Source organism: Amblyomma mixtum, chromosome 7 (assembly GCF_055824585.1).
Source record: "Amblyomma mixtum isolate Tamu chromosome 7, ASM5582458v1, whole genome shotgun sequence".
Lineage (NCBI taxonomy): Eukaryota > Metazoa > Arthropoda > Arachnida > Ixodida > Ixodidae > Amblyomma > Amblyomma mixtum.
The window spans coordinates 136,256,022-136,268,274 of NC_143018.1; the positions used below are offsets into that span (position 1 = coordinate 136,256,022).

Below are 12,253 nucleotides of genomic sequence, written 5' to 3' on the forward strand. Positions count from 1 at the left end.
CAATTCAACCCTATTTAGCAATCCATCTACTCCCCAAAAACGTCCATCAGGTTCACCACCCAGCTCGCCGAGAAGCCAGAGCCACGGCGTTGCACAAACACTAGCACGCAAATATCGATGCAGTCTATGTGGGCACAGCATAATATGCCAATCATAAAGCCTACGCCTTGAGCGTAGTTTCTAACACACTCCACCCTATGGCTTCGGGTTCGAACAAAGCTCCATTCTCACTAGCAGCGGAGGAAGCCGCAATTGCCTTGGCAATCTCAACCACAGCACACTAATTTTTAGTAATGCAAAAACAACAATCTGGATTTAAGCTGGATGCTGGATTCACACCCCTGCTTCTAAAATTCTCAATTCTATTCAACCTCCCACCAGGTCATTTCTGCTTCTATGAGTATCTGCTGATGCAGGCAACCATAGGTATGAAGCAGCCCTCAACTTAGCTCGAGCGCTCGTCAAGCTAACAGGGCTAAGTACCGACCCAGGCTGTGCGCGCTATCTCCTGGTTACTATAACTATATTTCTCTCCACTATAGGGAGAAACGGCTCCAGTATTCCCCCCTCCCCTTCCCAAATTTCTCTCTAAATCTGAGCAGGTGACCTGGCGCCAGCCCCACTTCCGTACCTTTATATCTCCAGCTCACCTTGCCCTAACCCCCCTCCCCATCCCCCGGCTTTTTCTCCCCTGAATGGACCCTCTACGGGGCACCCAGAGGAGACTTTCATCATCTCCTGTAAATTTGCTGTCAGCTCCACGCGTCATGCATATCGGCTCCATTGAATTACAACTGCCGGGGCCCGGATAAAACACGCACCCTCGGGCTGAACAGCTCAGGGCTCTACCCACTGAGGCACCGCGGCGAATAAAATGTACATTTCCAAGTTTTCAATGTGTTTTTTCTAAAAAAAAAATGCAAAGTATCTGTCCAGCAGTAAAAAAATGGCTGTAAGGATAGCAACAGGGTAACAAATCTCTTTCTCGACTGGTGGGTTTCTGCTCCGCACAGTCAGGAATAAATGGGAGAGGGAGCTAAACGAGCAACGGAAAAGCAGGCCTCTTGGGGTGGGCTCGGAGTAAATTTTCCCTTTCAAACTGTAGGTTTTTAACATGCGCAAAAATCGAAATTGCTTAAAAAAAATAACAAAATGAATGGCGACAATAAAATTTCTAGCGAAGGAAATTAAAGCTAGGTTTCATGTGATGAATTGTGGAGAGACACAGCCCCCGTAGAAAGTCTTTTCGGATGGAGTCTCTGCTTCCTACCCCGCCTCCTCTCCTGTGGCCCCCAGGTATCCTTGACTTAGGGATGCTTTTTAACTACATCTTTAAAGAACAACGGTGATGATAACAATTTGTTATCAGATATTACAATTAAAGCATTTGCAGCATGTTCAAAATCCCACAGTTTTTACACTTGATATTGGGAAACTTTTGAAAGTGTACAAGGTTAGAGTTTGCATGAAGTTGTCGTGTTGGTTGTGTGCCTTCCTCCTCTTGCTTTCGCTTGATTCCCTTTCACTGTGTGGTACAGGCGTGCCGTCTGTGCCGAAAGTAAGGAAACAACGGGGTTACTTTCGCTGCCGTGTGGCGCCGCAGAATTCGAAGCATCCTGGATAGCATCGCAGTTCAGTTTTTTGACAACTTCGCTCAGATTAAATAGCAGATTCCTGCTCTTAGCGAAAGGATGAACTGCAGAAAACGACTATCAATTCGCGAGGACCTTCGCTAACAAAAAAAAAAGGTGAGGTTCTAACTCTTGTAAATCTAGTTATCTGGAGCGCAAACTGGTCTGTGCACAAGCAGTTGAGGACTGAGGGGAGACGGGGGGGGGGGGGGGGGGGGGGGCCGCTGTTTTCCCTGGGGCAATGGTGGGAGGCGACCGCCTCCCGGTTCCGTGGGTCCCTGCTGCTAAAGTTCCTGCTTGTAACGTTGCAAGACACAAACATGTTTACACTTAGCACACGAACGCTGTCGCGCCATGCGGTGATGCATAATTCCCAGTCCTGCTGTTGCAGGTCCCATTTCCTGTCCGATATGTCCGTCTGCCACGCATATTCTCCGAGTCGCGCGCAGTATTTTTAGTGGGGAGAAGAGGCAGTAGCGCCTGCGGCCGCCGAAGAAGACTCGAATCGCCTTGGCACGACCCCCCGCGGTACAAGCTTCGGTGGCGCCACCTCTTAGCGGAAGGCGTCGGCTAGCCCTGGATGACGCGAGAGATACTATCGCGTGTGGAGGCGAGCCGAGCAGGCGTTGGCTGTGCGTGAGAGAAAGCCGACTTAACCCAATCCGCAGGCCGGACTGACCATGGCCAACGTCCAACGAGACCACTGGTCTTTCTCCGTGCTCCAGTTTTTGCTGCTATCGCTGTTCACGTGCACGCACGGCGCCTTCGCGGACCAGAACAAGTACTGTGAGTATCTGCGGATAAGAGCGCTGTACTTCGCACTTGCAGCCGTGCTGGGCAATGTATGCGCCATCCTTGTGCCTCGTGGGCGTGCACGCCTCCGTTTACCCCCAGGGCCCGTAAAAAAAGAACGCTGGGGGTGGAAAAAGGCGAGAGCCCACGCATCGCCGTTGTAGTCTGTGGCTCAGCTGACGTGCGCCTCGGAAAAGCAGTCGGCGTCGCTCGTGACAAGAAGCGGATACTCCGCGATCGCGACGCGGCTATTCCCTGTACGATTCTGGCGGAGACCGGGATTCATAGTAATCGTAGGAACCGCTCATCAACATTCAGTTAATACGTTTTGTGCATGCTAGCTGAGTCAAAACACCATCACCGTTGGCGCTTGTATAGTCGGGCCGGAATGAAACGCGAACAGAACCTGTGACCAAAACAAAATATTCATACCCATCAAATCTGAACAAAAGCATTCTGAGCGTGAAACTTTTTATGAACTCAGTTCTTTCATATAATGAAAGTTTTCAATATAATAATAAAAATATCCGGAGATCCGCCGACAGCAGTCATGAATTCTTTTCTGTTAAGATTTTTGCTATCGTCAAGAGCGTTCACCATTGGTTTTCTGTGGGAGTTTTCAGTGTTCGGTGCGATCGATAGAAACACTTTAATCAAATATTTGCTACATCGTAAGAATAAACTGTTACCTTCAATATTTCTGTAAAAGTATCTTAAAATTCTCTAATTTTCGAAATTTTTCCCCCAAATTGTCGGAAATTCTCTGCACTGAGTAGCTGGCCTGGTACATGTTAAAGGGTCCACCGAAGTAGAGCTTCGTAAGCCAGCTGCAAAGAGATATTTTGCTGAAAAGTTGAAAAGTACAGCTTATGCGTGCTGGCGTTTAATTCCGGCCTGACCGTACATTTGTGGAACTGTTTTACTTGCTGCGACATGGCGCAGAGCTTTCGTTTTTGCGAAACGGCTTCTAAAGTGTATCTTTGCAGGCTAATAGACAAGAGAGCACGCTTTCAGATGGCTTTATACATGGCTTCTGGTTGCGAATCCACTGAGTGATGTGCATATTTTAACTAATTATGCTATGCATGCAATTTTCCCATATGTCAATCGAGTATATAAAAGGTCTCTCAGAGAAGCCTGCCGTTATTTTTTAAAAATGCTTTTTTTTTGCTAAACCCAAGCTCTTTGTGCCATAGTAATAACAGAGTTGGCAGGCGTCAGAAAATAGGTGAATTGTGCTAACTAGAAAAGCGATTGACCAAACTGCCCTTTCCAGCAGTCAGCGACTTGTGCGACGAACGCAGGACGCGAATAGGTGTTAATAGTAATAATTTTACAATGCACAGAAGAGGAAGAGAGGTAGAGAGAAAAAACGTTGTTTAAACGCAGTATTCGAGGATGCCCTGGTCCAGGGTCACCAAACTGCGTGGTCCGTCATCTGGACCGACGATAGCTAAGCGCGCACCGTTAAGGAAAAAGGGTATGGAAAATGAGCTGACAATATCAGCCCGGCAGCAAAAAAAGGAATTTTCTAAATTTATGCACTCTGAGCAACGGGATCACATGAGTGACGCATGCATTTTTGTGTAAGGATGTCAGGCATTCTTCTTTATGCCTGCCATGGAGAAAATGAAATAATAAATATTTGTATGTGGAGGTGATACCCCAAACCTTTATTTTACTATGTTTGCAGTGAATACCTCGTCACTGTGCGCGAAAGAGGCGCACTGCCTCGCTACAGGAATATTGACGGCGCCGTGCTGACATCAGAAGGCGAGAACAACCTGGACTGTGTTATCAGCTTCCAGACAGACTCCATCTACAGCGCTTCATGCTTCGCTTTGAAAAGCTGGCCTTGGACCGCCACGATCATCTGGTGATTTTTGATGGGGCCGATGCCATAGGGAACCCAAAGGTGCTGAGAAAAATGACTCCTTATGGATGTTCTTTGCGTTCAGAATTTTTAAAAGCCAGGAAAAAATGCGTTGCTTTGGCATCTATGCATGATTTCTGTTAGAAGGGCCGCGCGCATGCGCAATTTGGACAGAGTTCATCGCAAGTAAATAGTCGTCAGTAGCATGCATGGATCTTTTCTAGACAGCACACTTTTTAGGATAAATGCGTAATTGAAGTGTATCTGCGTCTATTTTACGAAGCTCTGAGTAAGAACTGTGGTAGCCTATGCAAATTCCAAGTCGTATAAACTAGTGTAGCGAGTATGTTTTTGCAGGCTAGTTGGTGCCTAAGCATTCTGGTTTTTTTGCGCAAAAGACACGACAGAAAAGAAGACACGACACGACACGACACGAAAAGACACAAAGCGCTTGTCCTGTCTACCTCGTTTCTTTTGTGTCGTGTCTTTTGCGCAAAAAAACCAGAATGAAAACTAGTGTAGAAAGGGACCTTTGCTTGCAAGCTGATTTTACCGTTATTAGCAAATCTTTCCAGTGAAGGCAGCACAAATGGATGTTTAAGCATATAGAGGGGAGGGCAAAGACTTGGGGGCCTTGTTAACCGCATTCATAAAGAAGAAGTAATAGGATAACATTTAGGCTGCCTCTAATGGTGTCGACAATGAGTGCCTAATGTTCTTCTTGGGATTTTTCCGCCAAAACTCTGGTCGGAACCTATTCCGCTGCCCTTATATGGCTTATATTGGTAACTTTTTAGAATGTTTCAGTTTCTTCCTTTAGATGACCACATCGAATTTTACTTATCGTATCCGTTAATCCACCTTAATACAACAGTTAATTACCGCTTAATCCACATAGTTTAATCCGCTTTCCACAATCAATATTTTGAGATAGGCCTAGTTCGAAAATTTTGGAGGTCCCTTGGAATTTTGGCGGAAGGGGGGGGGGTGTAGGCCAACTTCCAAATGTTGGGAACCCTCAGGTTTTCAAATATTTTGGCGCCCTATGATTGTTCCACTGGTGGTACTGGAGTTTATTTCCTACTGTCGCAGTGGCAAACTCACTCAATTAATCCTGTTAAGCTATAATGCACAAAAATTGTTCTTGATGAATGAATGAAATCGTCATGAAAATATTCTTGCGAACAATATTTAATTTGCTGCTCTTCTCAAGCACATTGCTCTTATTACATCCATGGCCCAACAGTTTTCATCTCGATAAAAGAAAAAAATTATTGTTATTCTTCGCTTTCACCTTGTATGGTAAAGGGCACTGTGTTATAAATTCAGAATGCTTGGCTGCTATTAGAACTTAGCCGGCTGCTTATTCTGGTGTTTTATCCAAACATTCTAATCCTGCTAAGAACAACGCAAAAGTACACTGACACAAAATTCTGCTCATGAACTTTTAAACGTATAAATACATCATGCTGCTTATTTCTGGAGTTGTTCAGGAAAAGTTGTTGAATTGCGCATACGTATGTCGTATTTTGTTCAGGATCATACATCAGTACATCGTAAGTAAAGGTTCCACGTGCAACATGGTCACTGTGGAGGGGAACATAAGTCGAATTTTCTCTGGTGCCAGATTGTGAGATTCAGTCTACATATTCCTTCTGGTCACAGGTGGATCTTTCATGTGGGAGCACCCACTCGGATGTGGGGGCCATCTTTACACGAACGAACTATGCCACCCTCAAGTACACCACGGAGGACTCGAGCCCACAAGAAAGTGGCTTCAGGCTAATCATCACTGCCTACAAGGACAACCAACCTCTTGGAGGGAAACAGTCGTCTAGACCAAGTTAAACCGAAGTACACTGCGATATGCACTTGCAGAGAAGCCCAAAGTTCGTGTGATGAAAATATTGTGTGGGTCCACGAGATTTTCACACAACACAATTTATTTTGCTGTGTGCATCTGTGCACAACAGCAGTGTTAGTGCAGCCTGAGAGTAATGTAGCAGTGTATCCCAATGCTAATGCAGCAATACGATGCTAACACTGCACAAAAATCTTTTTATTTGCAGTTGTTATTTTTTGTCGTTAGACGAGATGTTTTTGACTTCCTTAATCTCAGGTAACTATACCACAAGGATGTTTTTCGTAATATAAGGCTTACCGTCATTTAATTTGCAGAATGCATCAAGTCATATACTTGTTAGACCACTGCTGTTGGATTTTTGTTGCAGCTGTTTTAGCAGCTGGCAGTATTTTTGCTTGCAGGTCTCCAGTGCCGGGACTTTGAATGTCTCAACAGCTTCTGCATATCAGGCAACTTGACATGCGATGGCGTCAACCACTGTGGTGACAACAGTGACGAGACAAGTCATGCTTTATGCATAGATTAGTGAGGCTTTGGGTTTCACCAGTGCATGTAGTTCCAGTTCAGTGAGTGTCAGTAAGCATAGCCTGTAGGTTTGTGTAACTTAAGAATTGAAGCCGGTGCACACAGAAAATGCGTCTTATAAGCTTTGTCTGCGAGAACACAAGGAAAGGGGAAGGAGCTTGTAAGTAATAATGGTAAGTCCTTGAACAAACTAGCCACTTATAGACCATTCTTTTACAAATGTACCTAACCTTTATAAAGGCAGATGGTGTGGAAGCAGTTGCCGATTTTGTGAATGCAATTGCTGCTCGCAGTAAGGGTAAGCTCACTGTACCTAAGGTTTAGCTGTGCAGAATCTCAGGAAACCAGTTTGTTTCGGCGCTACAACCCTTTTCTGGAAACATGCACCAAATAGCCCCCCAACAAGTAGTACTCAGGAAAGGAGTATATTTGTTGGAACTTGTGTGGGCCACAAAAACGGTAATCGCGGGATTAAGTAATCTATTTCTGTCAATGTAGGTTTGTTGATATATGCAAGCACTACCTGAAATTCCGATGTGCTGTATGTACCCTTGTCCCGATGAACTTGCCGGTAGTAGAGAGTAAACGTATCTCCTAGCTGTTAGAGACAAGGTAGCAAGTTAAACCCGCAATATCCCCAGAGGGTTCATCACAAGAATCGCTCGCACTGGGAAGCCAAAAACAGTACGTGTTACAAAGGCAAATTTTTGCAAAATAACTTGCCCATTCAAACCATTTCTGAGAGCGGAAATTGCTGTCTCGCTTATCAACTGTAGTTTGTGCAAAAATAAGCATGAAACACGACATTCGGCTCATCGGTTCGGTTATTTTCGACAAAACTTTCATGAGATATCCTGCAGCAATGAGCCTCTTCACTCTTGCGTGGAAACTGGTTTTCGTTTCATGCACAAATGACCTCTGCAACGCGACTTTTGCGCATGTATTTGCGATTCCACGCTTAACAAAACTCGACTGGGCCGACTTAATGGGCAGAAAGCTCTTCAGAGACCATGGTGAGTACATCCAACAACACATGTTCGCTTGTTCTATAGTCTATAGTCGGATACAAGTTAAGTCTGCAGTGAAGCTCCGTCCACATTTAGGGCCGCCGCACAAAATTCCTCCATGACGAAAAGTAGTCCGTTCTTAAAGCTTTTCTTTTTATCGGAACAAAAAGCTCTTAAGAACAAAAAGTTTTACAAGCTTAGGAATTTTGGCTCCTGGCTTGTTTAATAAAATGAAACATAAGAAAACTCATTTTGTTAGCGGTTGCCATTGGCTAGCGGAGTAATACAGGACGCCGCGGATCGTGGCCCAGTGACATCCACTCCTGTTTTCTTACTTGTATTCCTACTACACATATAACACCTGAGTTTATTGTTAGTCGGAAGCTCCGTAGTCACTTGTTAGTTATTAATTCCGCTATAGAATACGCAAAATAAAATGTGCAGCAGTTTGCCGAGCGTTACTAGTGCGATAGAAAACTAAAGTTATCGACGTAACGCATGACTTTAACAACGGTCGCGGCTTTATCGAGCTTGGTTTGAAGACGCCTGTCATGAAGAAGCCAGGTGTAGGTTACCTAGTGCAGAAACGAGGCTAGGTCCAGTATACTATTATTGTTTTTAGATTTATGATTTTTATTTGTTTATTTGAAATACCTTACAGGCCCGTAGGGCATTGTGTAATGGGGGCGTCACATTTTGAACACTTTTTAACAGAATGGGCAGGATGTTATGAATAGAAAAATGCAGTGCATAGCAAAATTACATCAACACATGAAAAAAGAACCAAGTAATAAGCCTAACAACAGATACATGAGAAAAGAGATATGCATTGTATGTAAAACCACAACAACAAAATAGTATGAAATGCTCGTAGCTCATGTTATCAGCGCGTAATCAAACAAGTGGGGAATATTGCGGTAAGTCAAAAAACTGCTTTCGTAAGCTGGATCTCGTTTAAAAATACTTTAGTCCGGAATTGGTGGGTATGATGCATCAAATCGTTTTAACTTGGAGGCACAAGTTTTTTTAACCAAACCGCACTGAGACTTTTTGGAGCGTTGGCACTTGCTGTACCGGGCATAGTAAAAATAACAAGGTTAGCATCTAATATCCGCAAGGAGCAACTTGCACCTGTCTACGAGTTGCAAGTGAGGGAAACATGTGATGCAGATTTGCCTCCACATGGAGAGGCATTAATCCTGTGTGTGAATACCGCTCAACGTGCTTACTTGTCCTTCCATATCGTTTTCGTTTGAAATTTCCCACCAGCGAAGGGCCATGAAAATTGAAGTGTTTGTTAGGGTGCTATTTCATTGGGCCGGGGTCATGGTGTTTTGCATGATAAGCCTTACTATGCTCTCTGCAGCATTTCAATCCCATCATTTTTTTTTCTTCTCCGAAAACGAGAGGCTTCGATTTTATCGCGACAGCATTAAGGGTGTATAGACACCTAACTTTTGAGTGCGTGTTTTCCTGTTTGTAATGACGCATAATGCATTATTATACAGGGATTACCCCGTGGTATTCTGCTACGACCGCTAGATAATGTATAATCAAATTTCTTTCACGTGATCTTCCAGTTCCACCGAACGATGACTGTGACGTGAAAATGTAGCTAAAGGTCACGTGAGGCATGAAAAAACTACTATATGATCGCTGCTTCTATATTCGTTGTCATTGCGACTCTTCAGCAAGGTTGGCTTCAGCACAGTAGTGAATTAAAAAGGTGAAGTAGCGATTATATCGCAGTTTTTCCATGCCTCGTGTGACGTACCGCCACACTTTGACGTCACAACTGTCGTTCGGCTGGTGAAACCGAAACTGCATGACAGAAAAATTCGATTATAACTTATTTAGCGGTCGTAGGCGAATACCACATAGTTATTAACGAATAGTAGTGACCTGCGCATCAATGTACACAGGAAAGCAAGCAACCAAAATTAGATGGTTATACTATTTAAGGCTCCAGTTCCGGAGAAAATCCGGTGTCGTCGTCGTCGCCCTCGGCATTGTCGGTGTCGGCGTTGTGAGCGAAAAATCCCCGCAGAAGCAACCTCACCTAAGACACGTGGCCTTTTGACGCTATCACAGCCTGCCCACTGGATTGTGACCAAACTAACCACGGCAGCTGGTGGCAGTTAAATTAATGATTGATAGCGAGAGGTTGCTCGGGAACAGCAATTTGGGTGTCACAAGCTCCACACAGGTGGCAGCACCTGCCATCGCAGGGCAGTGGCACATCGCTAAACGGGCCCGCCACTGCGCCAGGAGTGGTATGCGGACTCCCAGAGTCCTATGAATTGAAAGTGGAGAATGGCCAATTCCGCATATACGGGCAATAATTCATTAACGCTATGGCGTGATACCCTTCAAGTGGAGCTTCACTGCCCCCTACAATTTTTTTTCCCCTTTCGTTGTGTGCAGGTACGACGCTCCCTTCAGTGGGGGCCACGCCTTGACAACTATGAGGAAGCAGTGACTTCACCGCGCTTGCTTGGTGGACGTGTTAATCCCTCTGTCGTATGAAATGGGTGCTTTTGAAAAAGTGTTGTAGCATGACCTTTTTAAAGGAAGGAGGGAGACATATCTTCAATATGTTTTTTTTATCCTGCTTCATGCTCAAACAATACTTGCGAAAACATCATTTTTGAAATTGCAGGCATACTTTTATTACGTATTCTCACCCTGAATGCTCAAGTGCTAATAATGGCACTGTAAATGACTTTTTAACTTTTGTGGACTACAGGAATGTTCTAAGTTGTAATTATCAATGACGTGTTCGTTTGTTATAATAATAATAAGGATTTATTTCCATCACCATACAGTGTTGGAGGGGATGGGAGATCCCCTCCAACAGACCCCAAACTCCTAGTGTGCAGATCCCAAACTCCTGGCTCTCAATCTGCAAGTTACTTAATAAAGTTTTTAGTCAACTGGTTTCTCGAATTGTTTTTTTTTTGTGGCGTGAACAACGCGTCTTCCTTTGAATAGGTTCATGTTCGAGGTCATTGTGCAAACAAGAAGTGTGTGCAGTAGCATGCGACTTCCTTGCATGATTACGTCATGGTTGAAGTGGTCGTTTCATGCTCAAGAACAGGTGCAAGGAAGTCACTGAGGCCAATATATATGCATATATTGACGACATTGTGGTTAGCCAGCCACAGGTTCGTTTTATAAAATTAAAATTACGTCAGAAGTAATAAGGGCAGTACTCTTGAGTGCCAGTCGGGAATATCCGATGTCTCTTTTCAGATTGAGGCAAACCAATGCATACTTTCACGAAAGTAAATTCGAGCAGGTCTGGCTTCCGGATTTAAGTGGTCATCTGTAATTCACGACAGCCATATTCAGTGGAGGCTCATCAGCATAATTAAATGAAACAGTACCCCGCCTTCATTGCCTACATGTAATTAGCGAATGCCGTGTGAGTGTAACAGAAAACCTTTCTTTATTATTTTTCTGTAATACATCCTTACGTATACATCTTCCTAGCAGTGTACCAAAACATGGTCTATTGTTTCTGGCTGCTTAAAAATTGAATAACGCGATCGCACAGTAGAAAAATATCCCTTGTCTCTGAAAACTTCATAAAGAATAACCTTCCCACATGCAGCTTGAGAAGGAGCCTTTGATCCTGAAGGCATGTGCATTTTCTTGACTCTTTTTAAAAAGTCAGTGCCTGGGCCTCCACTGTCGAAAAACATCGCACAAGGCCCGGTACAGTTTTTTTTCGTTTACTTCACACAAATATTCTTTGGACAAACGCATTGTCACAAAACGAGCGCTAGCTGCAGTTTCTTTATGCAGTAACCAGAAATCCTCCCCGAAGCATTTTCGGTGGAGACTACAAAATCTGGTAGCACGCGGCCAAGTCCACTTGGCACACCGTGCGGATGAAAGGATCGGTGACGACCAGAAAAAAGAGAAACTGGTTCACAAACTACCGTAAAACCAGGTGTCCTAGTCCCAGCCTCCCTTCGTTTACCCTCCTAACAAATTCGTCCTGCAGCACCTATCCCATTCAGAAGCCCGCATAAATATCGCGAAAATCATGCGTAGCCTATGAACTGTTAGACGTGAACAATACGGTACTTGGATTAGTACACATCAGTGTCTACTGTTACAGAAGACGTTGCACACTGCAGCTTTGGCAACAACTGAGAGGCTGTCTTCTGTTCACTTTTCTGGTCTCCCCCGTATCTCTCCCGTCTGAAAAGTCCAATAGTTCTAGCTTTCCAAACAAGCATCAAGGGGGACACTCAAGTATTTGCCAGGGTAGTCATCCAAGGCACATTCGCAAAAAAAAAAAAAACATTCTTTGATGGCCATTGTCCACTCCAGAGTCCAAGGCAGTTTGACCAATTTACCCCACTGACGTCCTCATTACAACGCTAGACGCTTTGAAAAAAAAAACGAAAAATTGGTTTTGAGAAAATGAAATGGCGCAGTACCTGTCCAACTTCTGGGTGGGCACCTCAGCCACGCCGCAAGGGAAGGATGAAGGTGGGAGTGACGAAAGAAAGAAAAAAATTGGTGCCGAAGTGGATGGCAGCGGAATAAT

At 44.4% G+C, this 12,253-nt stretch overlaps 1 pseudogene; it reads left to right on the top strand.

Moving 5' to 3' along the window:
* Nucleotides 1-2,215: 2,215 nt before the first annotated feature.
* Nucleotides 2,216-6,686, top strand: LOC149337662 (uncharacterized; annotated as a pseudogene).
* The last annotated feature ends 5,567 nt before the right edge of the window (nt 6,687-12,253 follow it).